Consider the following 20,623-nt stretch of genomic DNA (forward strand, 5'->3'; position numbering starts at 1 on the left):
ACTTCCACATGAGAAAGCAGCAAGGATGCAGTGGCGTTAATGTTTCCTGGTGTCAACTTGTATTATTTCAGTAGACATTGAAATGAGGATGCATCTTGCTGCCTTTCCAATGAAGCAAGTTTAATTTAGTAATAGGTGAAAAACCATCCTTACAAAGGTGTTAATCAGAGACTTGGCTTTGTGGACACTTTTCAGAGAACAAATTTGTTAGCATAAAAATAAAGCCAGAAAATGAAGAGCTGTTTAATCACTCGATTGGATTTTTCTGCCAGCATATTTTTTTTCTCTGCAACCCACTGCTAAATTGTGCTTCCTAGCTGTTTTTTTATAAAATCACTGAATCAAATCTAACTCTGATTACATCAGAGAAGGCCATGTACCCTACACCATAAGAGGGGGTTTGAAATTTTGACTTGTCTACTTAAATATCACCAAAATCTGATCACAAGTTTAATTAGGTCCCTGGGTGGGATTGAACCACCAACCTTTCGGTTAATAGCCGAACACACTAACCGATTGCGCCACAGAGACACTTTGCAAAACGTGCCTACTGACAAAGGCTAATAAGCATACATCTAGAACGTTTCCTAGAAAAACATTAAAAAAGTCAATAATCTGGAGAGTTTTTGTAAGATGTTTCTTCCATCAACTAACGAATAAACACATTGGTACTTTCCCATGATGAGTGAGTGCTTCAGGATCTCTTGCACTTACATGTGCAGCAGAGTACTGCAATGGAAGCATGCTGGACCCATAACCCAGAGGTAGGCAGATTGAAACTATCCTTTGCTATATGCATTTTTTTTGTTAATTTAAGTAATCAAAACTGGGATTGATATTTTTGCTCTTTTATTTTTACTTAAAGTACAATAACTTTTACCATTTTAATTTGTTTTAATAGTATATTGACAGTATAGTTTTCTTTCAAAAATCCACTTAATTTTCTTTACCCTGTTATTAAAATGGTAATTGACAAAAAAAACTACATTGTCACCAGAAGAGCAATACAAAATGTACAAGTGATATATTAAAATCATCTTTCCAGCTTGAATTTCAATGATGCATTGGGGCAACAATTTTGTGAGAAACATCTTCACCCTTAAATAAAGATTTTCGTAATTCCTTACCTGTGTGCTAATTAGATATCACCTTGTTTTCACATTAAACAGACTTCCACATGAGAAAGCAGCAAGGATGCAGTGGCGTTAATGTTTCCTGGTGTCAACCTGTATTATTTCAGTAGACATTGAAATGAGGATGCATCTTGCTGCCTTTCCAATGAAGCAAGTTTAATTTAGTAATAGGTGAAAAACCATCCCTACAAAGGTGTTAATCAGAGACTTGGCTTTGTGGACACTTTTCAGAGAACAAATTTGTTAGCATAAAAATAAAGCAAGAAAATTAAGAGCTGTTAAATCAAGCAATTTGATTTTTTTGCAAGCATATTTCTTTTTCTCTGCAACCCACTGCTAAATTGTGCTTCCTAGATGTTTTTATAAAATCACTGAATCAAATCTAACTCTGATTACATCAGAGAAGGCCAGGTACCCTACACAATAAGAGGGGGTTTGAAATTTTGACTTGTCTACTTAAATATCACCAAAATCTGATAACAAGGTCAATTACGTCCCTGGGTGGGATTGAACCACCAACCTTTTGGTTAATAGCCATACACACTAACTGATTGCGCCACAGAGACACTTTGCGAAAGTGCATACTGACAAAGGCTAATAAGCATTCATCTAAAACGTTTCCTAGAAAAACTTTAAAAAGTCAATAATCTGGAGAGTTTTTGTAAGATGTTTCTTCCATCAACCAACGAAGAAACACATTGGTACTTTCCCATGATGAGTGAGTGCTTCAGGATCTCTTGCACTTACATGTGCAGCAAAGTACAGCAATGGAAGCATGCTGGGTTCATAACCCAGAGGTAGGCAGATTGAAACTATCCTCTGCTATATGCTTTTTTTTTGTTAATTAAAGTAATCCAAAACTGGGATTGATATTTTGGCTCTTTTATTTTTACTTAAAGTACAATAACTTTTACCATTTTAATTTGTTTTAATAGTATATTGACAGTATTGTTTTCTTTCAAAAATCCACTTCATTTTCTTTACCCTATTATTAAAATGGTAATTGACAAAAACAAACTACATTGTCACCAGAAGAGCAATACAAAATGTACAAGTGATATATTAAAATCATCTTTCCAGCTTGAATTTCAATGATGCATTGGGGCAACGATTTTGTGAGAAACATCTTCACCCTTAAATAAAGATTTTCTTAATTCCTTACCTGTGTGATAATTAGATATCACCTTGTTTTCGCATTAAACAGACTTCCACATGAGAAAGCAGCAAGGATGCAGTGGCGTTAATGTTTCCTGGTGTCAACTTGTATTATTTCAGTAGACATTGAAATGAGGATGCATCTTGCTGCCTTTCCAATGAAGCAAGTTTAATTTAGTAATAGGTGAAAAACTATCCTTACAAAGGTGTTAATCAGAGACTTGGCTTTGTGGACACTTTTCAGAGAACAAATTTGTTAGCATAAAAATAAAGCCAGAAAATGAAGAGCTGTTTAATCACTCAATTGGATTTTTCTGCCAGCATATTTTTTTTCTCTGCAAACCACTGCTAAATTGTGCTTCCTCGCTGTTTTTATAAAATCAATGAATCAAATCTAACTCTGATTACATCAGAGAAGGCCAGGTACCCTACACCATAAGAGGGGGTTTGAAATTTTGACTTGTCTACTTAAAGATCACCAAAAGCTGATAACAAGATCAATTACATCCCTGGGTGGGATTGAACCACCAACCTTTTAGTTAATAGCCGTACACACTAACTGATTGCGCCACAGAGACACTTTGCGAAAGTGCATACTGACAAAGGCTAATAAGCATTCATCTAAAACGTTTCCTAGAAAAACTTTAAAAAGTCAATAATCTGGAGAGTTTTTGTAAGATGTTTCTTCCATCAACCAACGAAGAAACACATTGGTACTTTCCCATGATGAGTGAGTGCTTCAGGATCTCTTGCACTTACATGTGCAGCAAAGTACAGCAATGGAAGCATGCTGGGTTCATAACCCAGAGGTAGGCAGATTGAAACTATCCTCTGCTGTATGCTTTTTTTTTTTAATTAAAGTAATCCAAAACTGGGATTGATATTTTGGCTCTTTTATTTTTACTTAAAGTACAATAACTTTTACCATTTTAATTTGTTTTAATAGTATATTGACAGTATTGTTTTCTTTCAAAAATCCACTTAATTTTCTTTACCCTATTATTAAAATGGTAATTGACAAAAACAAACTACATTGTCACCAGAAGAGCAATACAAAATGTACAAGTGATATATTAAAATCATCTTTCCAGCTTGAATTTCAATGATGCATTGGGGCAACGATTTTGTGAGAAACATCTTCACCCTTAAATAAAGATTTTCTTAATTCCTTACCTGTGTGCTAATTAGATATCACCTTGTTTTCGCATTAAACAGACTTCCACATGAGAAAGCAGCAAGGATGCAGTGGCGTTAATGTTTCCTGGTGTCAACTTGTATTATTTCAGTAGACATTGAAATGAGGATGCATCTTGCTGCCTTTCCAATGAAGCAAGTTTAATTTAGTAATAGGTGAAAAACCATCCCTACAAAGGTGTTAATCAGAGACTTGGCTTTGTGGACACTTTTCAGAGAACAAATTTGTTAGCATAAAAATAAAGCCAGAAAATGAAGAGCTGTTTAATCACTCAATTGGATTTTTTTTGCCAGCATATTTTTTTTCTCTGCAACCCACTGCTAAATTGTGCTTCCTAGCTGTTTTTTATAAAATCACTGAATCAAATCTAACTCTGATTACATCAGAGAAGGCCAGGTACCCTACACAATAAGAGGGGGTTTGAAATTTTGACTTGTCTACTTAAATATCACCAAAATCTGATCACAAGGTCAATTACGTTCCTGGGTGGGATTGAACCACAAACCTTTTGGTTAATAGCCTTACACACTAACCAATTGCACCACAGAGACACTTTGCAAAAAGTACATACTGACAAAGGCTAATAAGCATTCATCAAGAACGTTTCCTAGAAAAACTTTAAAAAGTCAATAATCTGGAGAGTTTTTGTAAGATGTTTCTTCCATCAACCAATGAAGAAACACATTGGTACTTTCCCATGATGAGTGAGTGCTTCAGGATCTCTTGCACTTACATGTGCAGCAGAGTACTGCAATGGAAGCATGCTGGGCCCATAACCCAGAGATAGGTAGATTGAAACTATCCTCTGCTATATGCATTTTTTTTTTGTTAATTAAAGTAATCAAAAACTGGGATTGATATTTTGTCTCTTTTATTTTTACTTAAAGTACAATAACTTTTACCATTTTAATTTGTTTTAATAGTATATTGACAGTATTGTTTTCTTTCAAAAATCCACTTCATTTTCTTTACCCTATTATTAAAATGGTAATTGACAAAAACAAACTACATTGTCACCAGAAGAGCAATACAAAATGTACAAGTGATATATTAAAATCATCTTTCCAGCTTGAATTTCAATGATGCATTGGGGCAACGATTTTGTGAGAAACATCTTCACCCTTAAATAAAGATTTTCTTAATTCCTTACCTGTGTGATAATTAGATATCACCTTGTTTTCACATTAAACAGACTTCCACATGAGAAAGCAGCAAGGATGCAGTGGCGTTAATGTTTCCTGGTGTCAACCTGTATTATTTCAGTAGACATTGAAATGAGGATGCATCTTGCTGCCTTTCCAATGAAGCAAGTTTAATTTAGTAATAGGTGAAAAACCATCCTTACAAAGGTGTTAATCAGAGACTTGGCTTTGTGGACACTTTTCAGAGAACAAATTTGTTAGCATAAAAATAAAGCCAGAAAATGAAGAGCTGTTTAATCACTCAATTGGATTTTTCTGCCAGCATATTTTTTTTCTCTGCAACCCACTGCTAAATTGTGCTTCCTAGCTGTTTTTATAAAATCACTGAATCAAATCTAACTCTGATTACATCAGAGAAGGCCAGGTACCCTACACCGTAACAGGGGGTTTGAAATTTTGACTTGTCTACTTAAAGATCACCAAAATCTGATAACAAGGGAAATTAGGTCCCTGGGTGGGATTGAACCACCAACCTTATGGTTAATAGCCGTACATACTAATTGATTGCGCCACAGAGACACTTTGCAAAAGTCCATACTGACAAAGGCTAATAAGCATTCATCTAAAGCGTTTCCTAGAAAAACTTTAAAAAGTCAATAATCTGGAGAGTTTTTGTAAGATGTTTCTTCCATCAACCAACGAAGAAACACATTGGTACTTTCCCATGATGAGTGAGTGCTTCAGGATCTCTTGCACTTACATGTGCAGCAGAGTACTGCAATGGAAGCATGCTGGGCCCATAACCCAGAGGTAGGCAGATTGAAACTATCCTCTGCTATATGCATTTTTTTTTGTTAATTAAAGTAATCCAAAACTGGGATTGATATTTTGTCTCTTTTATTTTTACTTAAAGTACAATAACTTTTACCATTTTAATTTGTTTTAATAGTATATTGACAGTATTGTTTTCTTTCAAAAATCCACTTCATTTTCTTTACCCTATTATTAAAATGGTAATTGACAAAAACAAACTACATTGTCACCAGAAGAGCAATACAAAATGTACAAGTGATATATTAAAATCATCTTTCCAGCTTGAATTTCAATGATGCATTGGGTCAACAAATTTGTGAGAAACATCTTCACCCTTAAATAAAGATTTTCTTAATTCCTTACCTGTGTGCTAATTAGATATCACCTTGTTTTCATATTAAACAGACTTCCACATGAGAAAGCAGCAAGGATGCAGTGGCGTTAATGTTTCCTGGTGTCAACTTGTATTATTTCAGTAGACATTGAAATGAGGATGCATCTTGCTGCCTTTCCAATGAAGCAAGTTTAATTTAGTAATAGGTGAAAAACCATCCTTACAAAGGTGTTAATCAGAGACTTGGCTTTGTGGACACTTTTCAGAGAACAAATTTGTTAGCATAAAAATAAAGCCAGAAAATGAAGAGCTGTTTAATCACTCGATTGGATTTTTCTGCCAGCATATTTTTTTTCTCTGCAACCCACTGCTAAATTGTGCTTCCTAGCTGTTTTTTTATAAAATCACTGAATCAAATCTAACTCTGATTACATCAGAGAAGGCCATGTACCCTACACCATAAGAGGGGGTTTGAAATTTTGACTTGTCTACTTAAATATCACCAAAATCTGATCACAAGTTTAATTAGGTCCCTGGGTGGGATTGAACCACCAACCTTTCGGTTAATAGCCGAACACACTAACCGATTGCGCCACAGAGACACTTTGCAAAACGTGCCTACTGACAAAGGCTAATAAGCATACATCTAGAACGTTTCCTAGAAAAACATTAAAAAATCAATAATCTGGAGAGTTTTTGTAAGATGTTTCTTCCATCAACTAACGAATAAACACATTGGTACTTTCCCATGATGAGTGAGTGCTTCAGGATCTCTTGCACTTACATGTGCAGCAGAGTACTGCAATGGAAGCATGCTGGACCCATAACCCAGAGGTAGGCAGATTGAAACTATCCTTTGCTATATGCATTTTTTTTGTTAATTTAAGTAATCAAAACTGGGATTGATATTTTTGCTCTTTTATTTTTACTTAAAGTACAATAACTTTTACCATTTTAATTTGTTTTAATAGTATATTGACAGTATAGTTTTCTTTCAAAAATCCACTTAATTTTCTTTACCCTGTTATTAAAATGGTAATTGACAAAAAAAACTACATTGTCACCAGAAGAGCAATACAAAATGTACAAGTGATATATTAAAATCATCTTTCCAGCTTGAATTTCAATGATGCATTGGGGCAACAATTTTGTGAGAAACATCTTCACCCTTAAATAAAGATTTTCGTAATTCCTTACCTGTGTGCTAATTAGATATCACCTTGTTTTCACATTAAACAGACTTCCACATGAGAAAGCAGCAAGGATGCAGTGGCGTTAATGTTTCCTGGTGTCAACCTGTATTATTTCAGTAGACATTGAAATGAGGATGCATCTTGCTGCCTTTCCAATGAAGCAAGTTTAATTTAGTAATAGGTGAAAAACCATCCCTACAAAGGTGTTAATCAGAGACTTGGCTTTGTGGACACTTTTCAGAGAACAAATTTGTTAGCATAAAAATAAAGCAAGAAAATTAAGAGCTGTTAAATCAAGCAATTTGATTTTTTTGCAAGCATATTTCTTTTTCTCTGCAACCCACTGCTAAATTGTGCTTCCTAGATGTTTTTATAAAATCACTGAATCAAATCTAACTCTGATTACATCAGAGAAGGCCAGGTACCCTACACAATAAGAGGGGGTTTGAAATTTTGACTTGTCTACTTAAATATCACCAAAATCTGATAACAAGGTCAATTACGTCCCTGGGTGGGATTGAACCACCAACCTTTTGGTTAATAGCCATACACACTAACTGATTGCGCCACAGAGACACTTTGCGAAAGTGCATACTGACAAAGGCTAATAAGCATTCATCTAAAACGTTTCCTAGAAAAACTTTAAAAAGTCAATAATCTGGAGAGTTTTTGTAAGATGTTTCTTCCATCAACCAACGAAGAAACACATTGGTACTTTCCCATGATGAGTGAGTGCTTCAGGATCTCTTGCACTTACATGTGCAGCAAAGTACAGCAATGGAAGCATGCTGGGTTCATAACCCAGAGGTAGGCAGATTGAAACTATCCTCTGCTATATGCTTTTTTTTTGTTAATTAAAGTAATCCAAAACTGGGATTGATATTTTGGCTCTTTTATTTTTACTTAAAGTACAATAACTTTTACCATTTTAATTTGTTTTAATAGTATATTGACAGTATTGTTTTCTTTCAAAAATCCACTTCATTTTCTTTACCCTATTATTAAAATGGTAATTGACAAAAACAAACTACATTGTCACCAGAAGAGCAATACAAAATGTACAAGTGATATATTAAAATCATCTTTCCAGCTTGAATTTCAATGATGCATTGGGGCAACGATTTTGTGAGAAACATCTTCACCCTTAAATAAAGATTTTCTTAATTCCTTACCTGTGTGATAATTAGATATCACCTTGTTTTCGCATTAAACAGACTTCCACATGAGAAAGCAGCAAGGATGCAGTGGCGTTAATGTTTCCTGGTGTCAACTTGTATTATTTCAGTAGACATTGAAATGAGGATGCATCTTGCTGCCTTTCCAATGAAGCAAGTTTAATTTAGTAATAGGTGAAAAACTATCCTTACAAAGGTGTTAATCAGAGACTTGGCTTTGTGGACACTTTTCAGAGAACAAATTTGTTAGCATAAAAATAAAGCCAGAAAATGAAGAGCTGTTTAATCACTCAATTGGATTTTTCTGCCAGCATATTTTTTATCTCTGCAAACCACTGCTAAATTGTGCTTCCTCGCTGTTTTTATAAAATCAATGAATCAAATCTAACTCTGATTACATCAGAGAAGGCCAGGTACCCTACACCATAAGAGGGGGTTTGAAATTTTGACTTGTCTACTTAAAGATCACCAAAAGCTGATAACAAGATCAATTACATCCCAGGGTGGGATTGAACCACCAACCTTTTAGTTAATAGCCGTACACACTAACTGATTGCGCCACAGAGACACTTTGCGAAAGTGCTTACTGACAAAGGCTAATAAGCATTCATCTAAAACGTTTCCTAGAAAAACTTTAAAAAGTCAATAATCTGGAGAGTTTTTGTAAAATGTTTCTTCCATCAACCAACGAAGAAACACATTGGTACTTTCCCATGATGAGTGAGTGCTTCAGGATCTCTTGCACTTACATGTGCAGCAAAGTACAGCAATGGAAGCATGCTGGGTTCATAACCCAGAGGTAGGCAGATTGAAACTATCCTCTGCTGTATGCTTTTTTTTTTTTATTAAAGTAATCCAAAACTGGGATTGATATTTTGGCTCTTTTATTTTTACTTAAAGTACAATAACTTTTACCATTTTAATTTGTTTTAATAGTATATTGACAGTATTGTTTTCTTTCAAAAATCCACTTAATTTTCTTTACCCTATTATTAAAATGGTAATTGACAAAAACAAACTACATTGTCACCAGAAGAGCAATACAAAATGTACAAGTGATATATTAAAATCATCTTTCCAGCTTGAATTTCAATGATGCATTGGGGCAACGATTTTGGGAGAAACATCTTCACCCTTAAATAAAGATTTTCTTAATTCCTTACCTGTGTGCTAATTAGATATCACCTTGTTTTCGCATTAAACAGACTTCCACATGAGAAAGCAGCAAGGATGCAGTGGCGTTAATGTTTCCTGGTGTCAACTTGTATTATTTCAGTAGACATTGAAATGAGGATGCATCTTGCTGCCTTTCCAATGAAGCAAGTTAAATTTAGTAATAGGTGAAAAACCATCCCTACAAAGGTGTTAATCAGAGACTTGGCTTTGTGGACACTTTTCAGAGAACAAATTTGTTAGCATAAAAATAAAGCCAGAAAATGAAGAGCTGTTTAATCACTCAATTGGATTTTTTTTGCCAGCATATTTTTTTTCTCTGCAACCCACTGCTAAATTGTGCTTCCTAGCTGTTTTTTATAAAATCACTGAATCAAATCTAACTCTGATTACATCAGAGAAGGCCAGGTACCCTACACAATAAGAGGGGGTTTGAAATTTTGACTTGTCTACTTAAATATCACCAAAATCTGATCACAAGGTCAATTACATTCCTGGGTGGGATTGAACCACCAACCTTTTGGTTAATAGCCTTACACACTAACCAATTGCACCACAGAGACACTTTGCAAAAAGTACATACTGACAAAGGCTAATAAGCATTCATCAAGAACGTTTCCTAGAAAAACTTTAAAAAGTCAATAATCTGGAGAGTTTTTGTAAGATGTTTCTTCCATCAACCAATGAAGAAACACATTGGTACTTTCCCATGATGAGTGAGTGCTTCAGGATCTCTTGCACTTACATGTGCAGCAGAGTACTGCAATGGAAGCATGCTGGACCCATAACCCAGAGATAGGTAGATTGAAACTATCCTCTGCTATATGCATTTTTTTTTGTTAATTAAAGTAATCCAAAACTGGGATTGATATTTTGTCTCTTTTATTTTTACTAAAAGTACAATAACTTTTACCATTTTAATTTGTTTTAATAGTATATTGACAGTATTGTTTTCTTTCAAAAATCCACTTCATTTTCTTTACCCTATTATTAAAATGGTAATTGACAAAAACAAACTACATTGTCACCAGAAGAGCAATACAAAATGTACAAGTGATATATTAAAATCATCTTTCCAGCTTGAATTTCAATGATGCATTGGGGCAACGATTTTGGGAGAAACATCTTCACCCTTAAATAAAGATTTTCTTAATTCCTTACCTGTGTGATAATTAGATATCACCTTGTTTTCACATTAAACAGACTTCCACATGAGAAAGCAGCAAGGATGCAGTGGCGTTAATGTTTCCTGGTGTCAACCTGTATTATTTCAGTAGACATTGAAATGAGGATGCATCTTGCTGCCTTTCCAATGAAGCAAGTTTAATTTAGTAATAGGTGAAAAACCATCCCTACAACGGTGTTAATCAGAGACTTGGCTTTGTGGACACTTTTCAGAGAACAAATTTGTTAGCATAAAAATAAAGCCAGAAAATGAAGAGCTGTTTAATCACTCAGTTGGATTTTTTTTGCCAGCATATTTTTTTTCTCTGCAACCCACTGCTAAATTGTGCTTCCTAGCTGTTTTTTATAAAATCACTGAATCAAATCTAACTCTGATTACATCAGAGAAGGCCATGTACCCTACACCATAAGAGGGGGTTTGAAATTTTGACTTGTCTACTTAAATATCACCAAAATCTGATCAGAAGTTTAATTAGGTCCCTGGGTGGGATTGAACCACCAACCTTTCGGTTAATAGCCGAACACACTAACCGATTGCGCCACAGAGACACTTTGCAAAAAGTGCCTACTGACAAAGGCTAATAAGCATACATCTAGAACGTTTCCTAGAAAAACATTAAAAAAGTCAATAATCTGGAGAGTTTTTGTAAGATGTTTCTTCCATCAACTAACGAATAAACACATTGGTACTTTCCCATGATGAGTGAGTGCTTCAGGATCTCTTGCACTTACATGTGCAGCAGAGTACTGCAATGGAAGCATGCTGGACCCATAACCCAGAGGTAGGCAGATTGAAACTATCCTTTGCTATATGCATTTTTTTTGTTAATTTAAGTAATCAAAACTGGGATTGATATTTTTGCTCTTTTATTTTTACTTAAAGTACAATAACTTTTACCATTTTAATTTGTTTTAATAGTATATTGACAGTATAGTTTTCTTTCAAAAATCCACTTAATTTTCTTTACCCTGTTATTAAAATGGTAATTGACAAAAAAAACTACATTGTCACCAGAAGAGCAATACAAAATGTACAAGTGATATATTAAAATCATCTTTCCAGCTTGAATTTCAATGATGCATTGGGGCAACAATTTTGTGAGAAACATCTTCACCCTTAAATAAAGATTTTCGTAATTCCTTACCTGTGTGCTAATTAGATATCACCTTGTTTTCACATTAAACAGACTTCCACATGAGAAAGCAGCAAGGATGCAGTGGCGTTAATGTTTCCTGGTGTCAACCTGTATTATTTCAGTAGACATTGAAATGAGGATGCATCTTGCTGCCTTTCCAATGAAGCAAGTTTAATTTAGTAATAGGTGAAAAACCATCCCTACAAAGGTGTTAATCAGAGACTTGGCTTTGTGGACACTTTTCAGAGAACAAATTTGTTAGCATAAAAATAAAGCAAGAAAATTAAGAGCTGTTAAATCAAGCAATTTGATTTTTTTGCAAGCATATTTCTTTTTCTCTGCAACCCACTGCTAAATTGTGCTTCCTAGATGTTTTTATAAAATCACTGAATCAAATCTAACTCTGATTACATCAGAGAAGGCCAGGTACCCTACACAATAAGAGGGGGTTTGAAATTTTGACTTGTCTACTTAAATATCACCAAAATCTGATAACAAGGTCAATTACGTCCCTGGGTGGGATTGAACCACCAACCTTTTGGTTAATAGCCATACACACTAACTGATTGCGCCACAGAGACACTTTGCAAAAGTACATACTGACAAAGGCTAATAAGCATTCATCTAAAACGTTTCCTAGAAAAACTTAATAAAGTCAATAATCTGGAGAGTTTTTGTAAGATGTTTCTTCTATCAACCAACGAAGAAACACATTGGTACTTTCCCATGATGAGTGAGTGCTTCAGGATCTCTTGCACTTACATGTGCAGCAGAGTACAGCAATGGAAGCATGCTGGGCCCATAACCCAGAGGTAGGCAGATTGAAACTATCCTCTGCTATATGCATTTTTTTGTTTGTTAATTAAAGTATTCCAAAACTGGGATTGATATTTTGGCTCTTTTATTTTTACTTAAAGTACAATAACTTTTACCATTTTAATTTGTTTTAATAGTATATTGACAGTTTTGTTTTCTTTCAAAAATCCACTTCATTTTCTTTACCCTATTATTAAAATGGTAATTGACAAAAACAAACTACATTGTCACCAGAAGAGCAATACAAAATGTACAAGTGATATATTAAAATCATCTTTCCAGCTTGAATTTCAATGATGCATTGGGGCAACGATTTTGTGAGAAACATCTTCACCCTTAAATAAAGATTTTCTTAATTCCTTACCTGTGTGCTAATTAGATATCACCTTGTTTTCACATTAAACAGACTTCCACATGAGAAAGCAGCAAGGATGCAGTGGCGTTAATGTTTCCTGGTGTCAACTTGTATTATTTCAGTAGACATTGAAATGAGGATGCATCTTGCTGCCTTTCCAATGAAGCAAGTTTAATTTAGTAATAGGTGAAAAACCATCCCTACAAAGGTGTTAATCAGAGACTTTGCTTTGTGGACACTTTTCAGAGAACAAATTTGTTAGCATAAAAATAAAGCCAGAAAATGAAGAGCTGTTTAATCACTCAATTGGATTTTTCTGCCAGCATATTTCTTTTTCTCTACAACCCACTGCTAAATTGTGCTTCCTAGATGTTTTTATAAATCACTGAATCAAATCTAACTCTGATTACATCAGAGAAGGCCAGGTACCCTACACCATAACAGGGGGTTTGAAATTTTGACTTGTCTACTTAAAGATCACCAAAATCTGATAACAAGGTCAATTACGTACCTGGGTGGGATTGAACCACCAACCTTTTGGTTAATAGCCGTACACACTAACTGATTGCGCCACAGAGACACATTGCAGAAGTATATACTGACAAGGGCTAATAAGCATTCATCTAAAACGTTTCCTAGAAAAACTTTAAAAAGTTAATAATCTGGAGAGTTTTTGTAAGATGTTTCTTCCATCAACCAACGAAGAAACACATTGGTACTTTCCCATGATGAGTGAGTGCTTCAGGATCTCTTGCACTTACATGTGCAGCAGAGTACAGCAATGGAAGCATGCTGGGCCCATAACCCAGAGGTAGGCAGATTGAAACTATCCTCTGCTATATGCTTTTTTTTTGTTAATTAAAGTAATCCAAAACTGGGATTGATATTTTGGCTCTTTTATTTTTACTTAAAGTACAATAACTTTTACCATTTTAATTTGTTTTAATAGTATATTGACAGTATTGTTTTCTTTCAAAAATCCACTTCATTTTCTTTACCCTATTATTAAAATGGTAATTGACAAAAACAAACTACATTGTCACCAGAAGAGCAATACAAAATGTACAAGTGATATATTAAAATCATCTTTCCAGCTTGAATTTCAATGATGCATTGGGGCAACGATTTTGTGAGAAACATCTTCACCCTTAAATAAAGATTTTCTTAATTCCTTACCTGTGTGATAATTAGATATCACCTTGTTTTCGCATTAAACAGACTTCCACATGAGAAAGCAGCAAGGATGCAGTGGCGTTAATGTTTCCTGGTGTCAACTTGTATTATTTCAGTAGACATTGAAATGAGGATGCATCTTGCTGCCTTTCCAATGAAGCAAGTTTAATTTAGTAATAGGTGAAAAACCATCCTTACAAAGGTGTTAATCAGAGACTTGGCTTTGTGGACACTTTTCAGAGAACAAATTTGTTAGCATAAAAATAAAGCCAGAAAATGAAGAGCTGTTTAATCACTCAATTGGATTTTTCTGCCAGCATATTTTTTTTCTCTGCAAACCACTGCTAAATTGTGCTTCCTCGCTGTTTTTATAAAATCAATGAATCAAATCTAACTCTGATTACATCAGAGAAGGCCAGGTACCCTACACCATAAGAGGGGGTTTGAAATTTTGACTTGTCTACTTAAAGATCACCAAAAGCTGATAACAAGATCAATTACATCCCTGGGTGGGATTGAACCACCAACCTTTTAGTTAATAGCCGTACACACTAACTGATTGCGCCACAGAGACACTTTGCGAAAGTGCATACTGACAAAGGCTAATAAGCATTCATCTAAAACGTTTCCTAGAAAAACTTTAAAAAGTCAATAATCTGGAGAGTTTTTGTAAGATGTTTCTTCCATCAACCAACGAAGAAACACATTGGTACTTTCCCATGATGAGTGAGTGCTTCAGGATCTCTTGCACTTACATGTGCAGCAAAGTACAGCAATGGAAGCATGCTGGGTTCATAACCCAGAGGTAGGCAGATTGAAACTATCCTCTGCTGTATGCTTTTTTTTTTTAATTAAAGTAATCCAAAACTGGGATTGATATTTTGGCTCTTTTATTTTTACTTAAAGTACAATAACTTTTACCATTTTAATTTGTTTTAATAGTATATTGACAGTATTGTTTTCTTTCAAAAATCCACTTAATTTTCTTTACCCTATTATTAAAATGGTAATTGACAAAAACAAACTACATTGTCACCAGAAGAGCAATACAAAATGTACAAGTGATATATTAAAATCATCTTTCCAGCTTGAATTTCAATGATGCATTGGGGCAACGATTTTGTGAGAAACATCTTCACCCTTAAATAAAGATTTTCTTAATTCCTTACCTGTGTGCTAATTAGATATCACCTTGTTTTCGCATTAAACAGACTTCCACATGAGAAAGCAGCAAGGATGCAGTGGCGTTAATGTTTCCTGGTGTCAACTTGTATTATTTCAGTAGACATTGAAATGAGGATGCATCTTGCTGCCTTTCCAATGAAGCAAGTTTAATTTAGTAATAGGTGAAAAACCATCCCTACAAAGGTGTTAATCAGAGACTTGGCTTTGTGGACACTTTTCAGAGAACAAATTTGTTAGCATAAAAATAAAGCCAGAAAATGAAGAGCTGTTTAATCACTCAATTGGATTTTTTTTGCCAGCATATTTTTTTTCTCTGCAACCCACTGCTAAATTGTGCTTCCTAGCTGTTTTTTATAAAATCACTGAATCAAATCTAACTCTGATTACATCAGAGAAGGCCAGGTACCCTACACAATAAGAGGGGGTTTGAAATTTTGACTTGTCTACTTAAATATCACCAAAATCTGATCACAAGGTCAATTACGTTCCTGGGTGGGATTGAACCACAAACCTTTTGGTTAATAGCCTTACACACTAACCAATTGCACCACAGAGACACTTTGCAAAAATTACATACTGACAAAGGCTAATAAGCATTCATCAAGAACGTTTCCTAGAAAAACTTTAAAAAGTCAATAATCTGGAGAGTTTTTGTAAGATGTTTCTTCCATCAACCAATGAAGAAACACATTGGTACTTTCCCATGATGAGTGAGTGCTTCAGGATCTCTTGCACTTACATGTGCAGCAGAGTACTGCAATGGAAGCATGCTGGGCCCATAACCCAGAGATAGGTAGATTGAAACTATCCTCTGCTATATGCATTTTTTTTTTGTTAATTAAAGTAATCAAAAACTGGGATTGATATTTTGTCTCTTTTATTTTTACTTAAAGTACAATAACTTTTACCATTTTAATTTGTTTTAATAGTATATTGACAGTATTGTTTTCTTTCAAAAATCCACTTCATTTTCTTTACCCTATTATTAAAATGGTAATTGACAAAAACAAACTACATTGTCACCAGAAGAGCAATACAAAATGTACAAGTGATATATTAAAATCATCTTTCCAGCTTGAATTTCAATGATGCATTGGGGCAACGATTTTGTGAGAAACATCTTCACCCTTAAATAAAGATTTTATTAATTCCTTACCTGTGTGATAATTAGATATCACCTTGTTTTCACATTAAACAGACTTCCACATGAGAAAGCAGCAAGGATGCAGTGGCGTTAATGTTTCCTGGTGTCAACCTGTATTATTTCAGTAGACATTGAAATGAGGATGCATCTTGCTGCCTTTCCAATGAAGCAAGTTTAATTTAGTAATAGGTGAAAAACCATCCCTACAACGGTGTTAATCAGAGACTTGGCTTTGTGGACACTTTTCAGAGAACAAATTTGTTAGCATAAAAATAAAGCCAGAAAATGAAGAGCTGTTTAATCACTCAATTGGATTTTTTTTGCTAGCATATTTTTTTTCTCTGCAACCCACTGCTAAATTGTGCTTCCTAGCTGTTTTTTATAAAATCACTGAATCAAATCTAACTCTGATTACATCAGAGAAGGCCATGTACCCTACACCATAAGAGGGGGTTTGAAATTTTGACTTGTCTACTTAAATATCACCAAAATCTGATCACAAGTTTAATAAGGTCCCTGGGTGGGATTGAACCACCAACCTTTCGGTTAATAGCCGAACACACTAACCGATTGCGCCACAGAGACACTTTGCAAAAAGTGCCTACTGACAAAGGCTAATAAGCATACATCTAGAACGTTTCCTAGAAAAACATTAAAAAATCAATAATCTGGAGAGTTTTTGTAAGATGTTTCTTCCATCAACTAACGAATAAACACATTGGTACTTTCCCATGATGAGTGAGTGCTTCAGGATCTCTTGCACTTACATGTGCAGCAGAGTACTGCAATGGAAGCATGCTGGACCCATAACCCAGAGGTAGGCAGATTGAAACTATCCTTTGCTATATGCATTTTTTTTGTTAATTTAAGTAATCAAAACTGGGATTGATATTTTTGCTCTTTTATTTTTACTTAAAGTACAATAACTTTTACCATTTTAATTTGTTTTAATAGTATATTGACAGTATAGTTTTCTTTCAAAAATCCACTTAATTTTCTTTACCCTGTTATTAAAATGGTAATTGACAAAAAAAACTACATTGTCACCAGAAGAGCAATACAAAATGTACAAGTGATATATTAAAATCATCTTTCCAGCTTGAATTTCAATGATGCATTGGGGCAACAATTTTGTGAGAAACATCTTCACCCTTAAATAAAGATTTTCGTAATTCCTTACCTGTGTGCTAATTAGATATCACCTTGTTTTCACATTAAACAGACTTCCACATGAGAAAGCAGCAAGGATGCAGTGGCGTTAATGTTTCCTGGTGTCAACCTGTATTATTTCAGTAGACATTGAAATGAGGATGCATCTTGCTGCCTTTCCAATGAAGCAAGTTTAATTTAGTAATAGGTGAAAAACCATCCCTACAAAGGTGTTAATCAGAGACTTGGCTTTGTGGACACTTTTCAGAGAACAAATTTGTTAGCATAAAAATAAAGCAAGAAAATTAAGAGCTGTTAAATCAAGCAATTTGATTTTTTTGCAAGCATATTTCTTTTTCTCTGCAACCCACTGCTAAATTGTGCTTCCTAGATGTTTTTATAAAATCACTGAATCAAATCTAACTCTGATTACATCAGAGAAGGCCAGGTACCCTACACAATAAGAGGGGGTGTGAAATTTTGACTTGTCTACTTAAATATCACCAAAATCTGATAACAAGGTCAATTACGTCCCTGGGTGGGATTGAACCACCAACCTTTTGGTTAATAGCCATACACACTAACTGATTGCGCCACAGAGACACTTTGCAAAACTACATACTGACAAAGGCTAATAAGCATTCATCTAAAACGTTTCCTAGAAAAACTTAATAAAGTCAATAATCTGGAGAGTTTTTGTAAGATGTTTCTTCTATCAACCAACGAAGAAACACATTGGTACTTTCCCATGATGAGTGAGTGCTTCAGGATCTCTTGCACTTACATGTGCAGCAGAGTACAGCAATGGAAGCATGCTGGGCCCATAACCCAGAGGTAGGCAGATTGAAACTATCCTCTGCTATATGCATTTTTTTGTTTGTTAATTAAAGTATTCCAAAACTGGGATTGATATTTTGGCTCTTTTATTTTTACTTAAAGTACAATAACTTTTACCATTTTAATTTGTTTTAATAGTATATTGACAGTATTGTTTTCTTTCAAAAATCCACTTCATTTTCTTTACCCTATTATTAAAATGGTAATTGACAAAAACAAACTACATTGTCACCAGAAGAGCAATACAAAATGTACAAGTGATATATTAAAATCATCTTTCCAGCTTGAATTTCAATGATGCATTGGGGCAACGATTTTGTGAGAAACATCTTCACCCTTAAATAAAGATTTTCTTAATTCCTTACCTGTGTGCTAATTAGATATCACCTTGTTTTCACATTAAACAGACTTCCACATGAGAAAGCAGCAAGTATGCAGTGGCGTTAATGTTTCCTGGTGTCAACCTGTATTATTTCAGTAGACATTGAAATGAGGATGCATCTTGCTGCCTTTCCAATGAAGCAAGTTTAATTTAGTAATAGGTGAAAAACCATCCTTACAAAGGTGTTAATCAGAGACTTGGCTTTGTGGACACTTTTCAGAGAACAAATTTGTTAGCATAAAAATAAAGCCAGAAAATAAAGAGCTGTTTAATCACTCAATTGGATTTTTCTGCCAGCATATTTTTTTTCTCTGCAACCCACTGCTAAATTGTGCTTCCTAGCTTTTTTTTATAAAATCTCTGAATCAAATCTAACTCTGATTACATCAGAGAAGGCCAGGTACCCTACACAATAACAGGGAGTATGAAATTTGACTTGTCTACTTAAAGATCACCAAAATCTGATCACAAGGTCAATTACGTCCCTGGGTGGGATTGAACCACTAACCTTTTGGTTAATAGCCGTACACACTAACTGATTGCGCCACAGAGACACTTTGCAAAAGTACATACTGACAAATGCTAATAAGCATTCATCTAAAACGTTTCCTAGAAAAACTTAAAAAAGTCAATAATCTGGAGAGTTTTTGTAAGATGTTTCTTCTATCAACCAACGAAGAAACACATTGGTACTTTCCCATGATGAGTGAGTGCTTCAGGATCTCTTGCACTTACATGTGCAGCAGAGTACAGCAATGGAAGCATGCTGGGCCCATAACCCAGAGGTAGGCAGATTGAAACTATCCTCTGCTATATGCATTTTTTTTTGTTAATTAAAGTAATCCAAAACTGGGATTGATATTTTGGCTCTTTTATTTTTACTTAAAGTACAATAACTCTTACCATTTTAATTTGTTTTAATAGTATATTGACAGTATTGTTTTCTTTCAAAAATCCACTTCATTTTCTTTACCCTATTATTAAAATGGTAATTGACAAAAACAAACTACATTGTCACCAGAAGAGCAATACAAAATGTACAAGTGATATATTAAAATCATCTTTCCAGCTTGAATTTCAATGATGCATTGGGGCAACGATTTTGTGAGAAACATCTTCACCCTTAAATAAAGATTTTCTTAATTCCTTACCTGTGTGCTAATTAGATATCACCTTGTTTTCACATTAAACAGACTTCCACATGAGAAAGCAGCAAGGATGCAGTGGCGTTAATGTTTCCTGGTGTCAACTTGTATTATTTCAGTAGACATTGAAATGAGGATGCATCTTGCTGCCTTTCCAATGAAGCAAGTTTAATTTAGTAATAGGTGAAAAACCATCCCTACAAAGGTGTTAATCAGAGACTTTGCTTTGTGGACACTTTTCAGAGAACAAATTTGTTAGCATAAAAATAAAGCCAGAAAATGAAGAGCTGTTTAATCACTCAATTGGATTTTTCTGCCAGCATATTTCTTTTTCTCTACAACCCACTGCTAAATTGTGCTTCCTAGCTGTTTTTATAAATCACTGAATCAAATCTAACTCTGATTACATCAGAGAAGGCCAGGTACCCTACACCATAACAGGGGGTTTGAAATTTTGACTTGTCTACTTAAAGATCACCAAAATCTGATAACAAGGTCAATTACGTACCTGGGTGGGATTGAACCACCAACCTTTTGGTTAATAGCTGTACACACTAACTGATTGCGCCACAGAGACACATTGCAAAATTATATACTGACAAGGGCTAATAAGCATTCATCTAAAACGTTTCCTAGAAAAACTTTAAAAAGTTAATAATCTGGAGAGTTTTTGTAAGATGTTTCTTCCATCAACCAACGAAGAAACACATTGGTACTTTCCCATGATGAGTGAGTGCTTCAGGATCTCTTGCACTTACATGTGCAGCAGAGTACAGCAATGGAAGCATGCTGGGCCCATAACC

At 34.7% G+C, this 20,623-nt stretch overlaps 4 non-coding genes across 4 annotated transcripts; all 4 read right to left on the reverse strand.

Annotated features, from left to right (window-relative positions):
- Positions 1-457: 457 nt before the first annotated feature.
- On the reverse strand, positions 458-531 carry TRNAN-AUU (transfer RNA asparagine (anticodon AUU)). Its single transcript has one exon. It is a non-coding gene; the product is annotated as a tRNA-Asn (tRNA).
- Positions 532-6,300: 5,769 nt separating this feature from the next.
- On the reverse strand, positions 6,301-6,374 carry TRNAN-AUU (transfer RNA asparagine (anticodon AUU)). The gene has a single exon. It is a non-coding gene; the product is annotated as a tRNA-Asn (tRNA).
- A 4,599-nt stretch (positions 6,375-10,973) lies between these two features.
- Positions 10,974-11,047, reverse strand: TRNAN-AUU (transfer RNA asparagine (anticodon AUU)). Its single transcript has one exon. It is a non-coding gene; the product is annotated as a tRNA-Asn (tRNA).
- Positions 11,048-16,818: 5,771 nt separating this feature from the next.
- TRNAN-AUU (transfer RNA asparagine (anticodon AUU)) lies at positions 16,819-16,892 on the reverse strand. Its single transcript has one exon. It is a non-coding gene; the product is annotated as a tRNA-Asn (tRNA).
- Positions 16,893-20,623: the final 3,731 nt, after the last annotated feature.

The sequence above is a fragment of the Pseudophryne corroboree genome, unplaced genomic scaffold (assembly GCF_028390025.1).
Source record: "Pseudophryne corroboree isolate aPseCor3 unplaced genomic scaffold, aPseCor3.hap2 scaffold_402, whole genome shotgun sequence".
Classification (NCBI taxonomy): Eukaryota; Metazoa; Chordata; class Amphibia; order Anura; family Myobatrachidae; genus Pseudophryne; species Pseudophryne corroboree.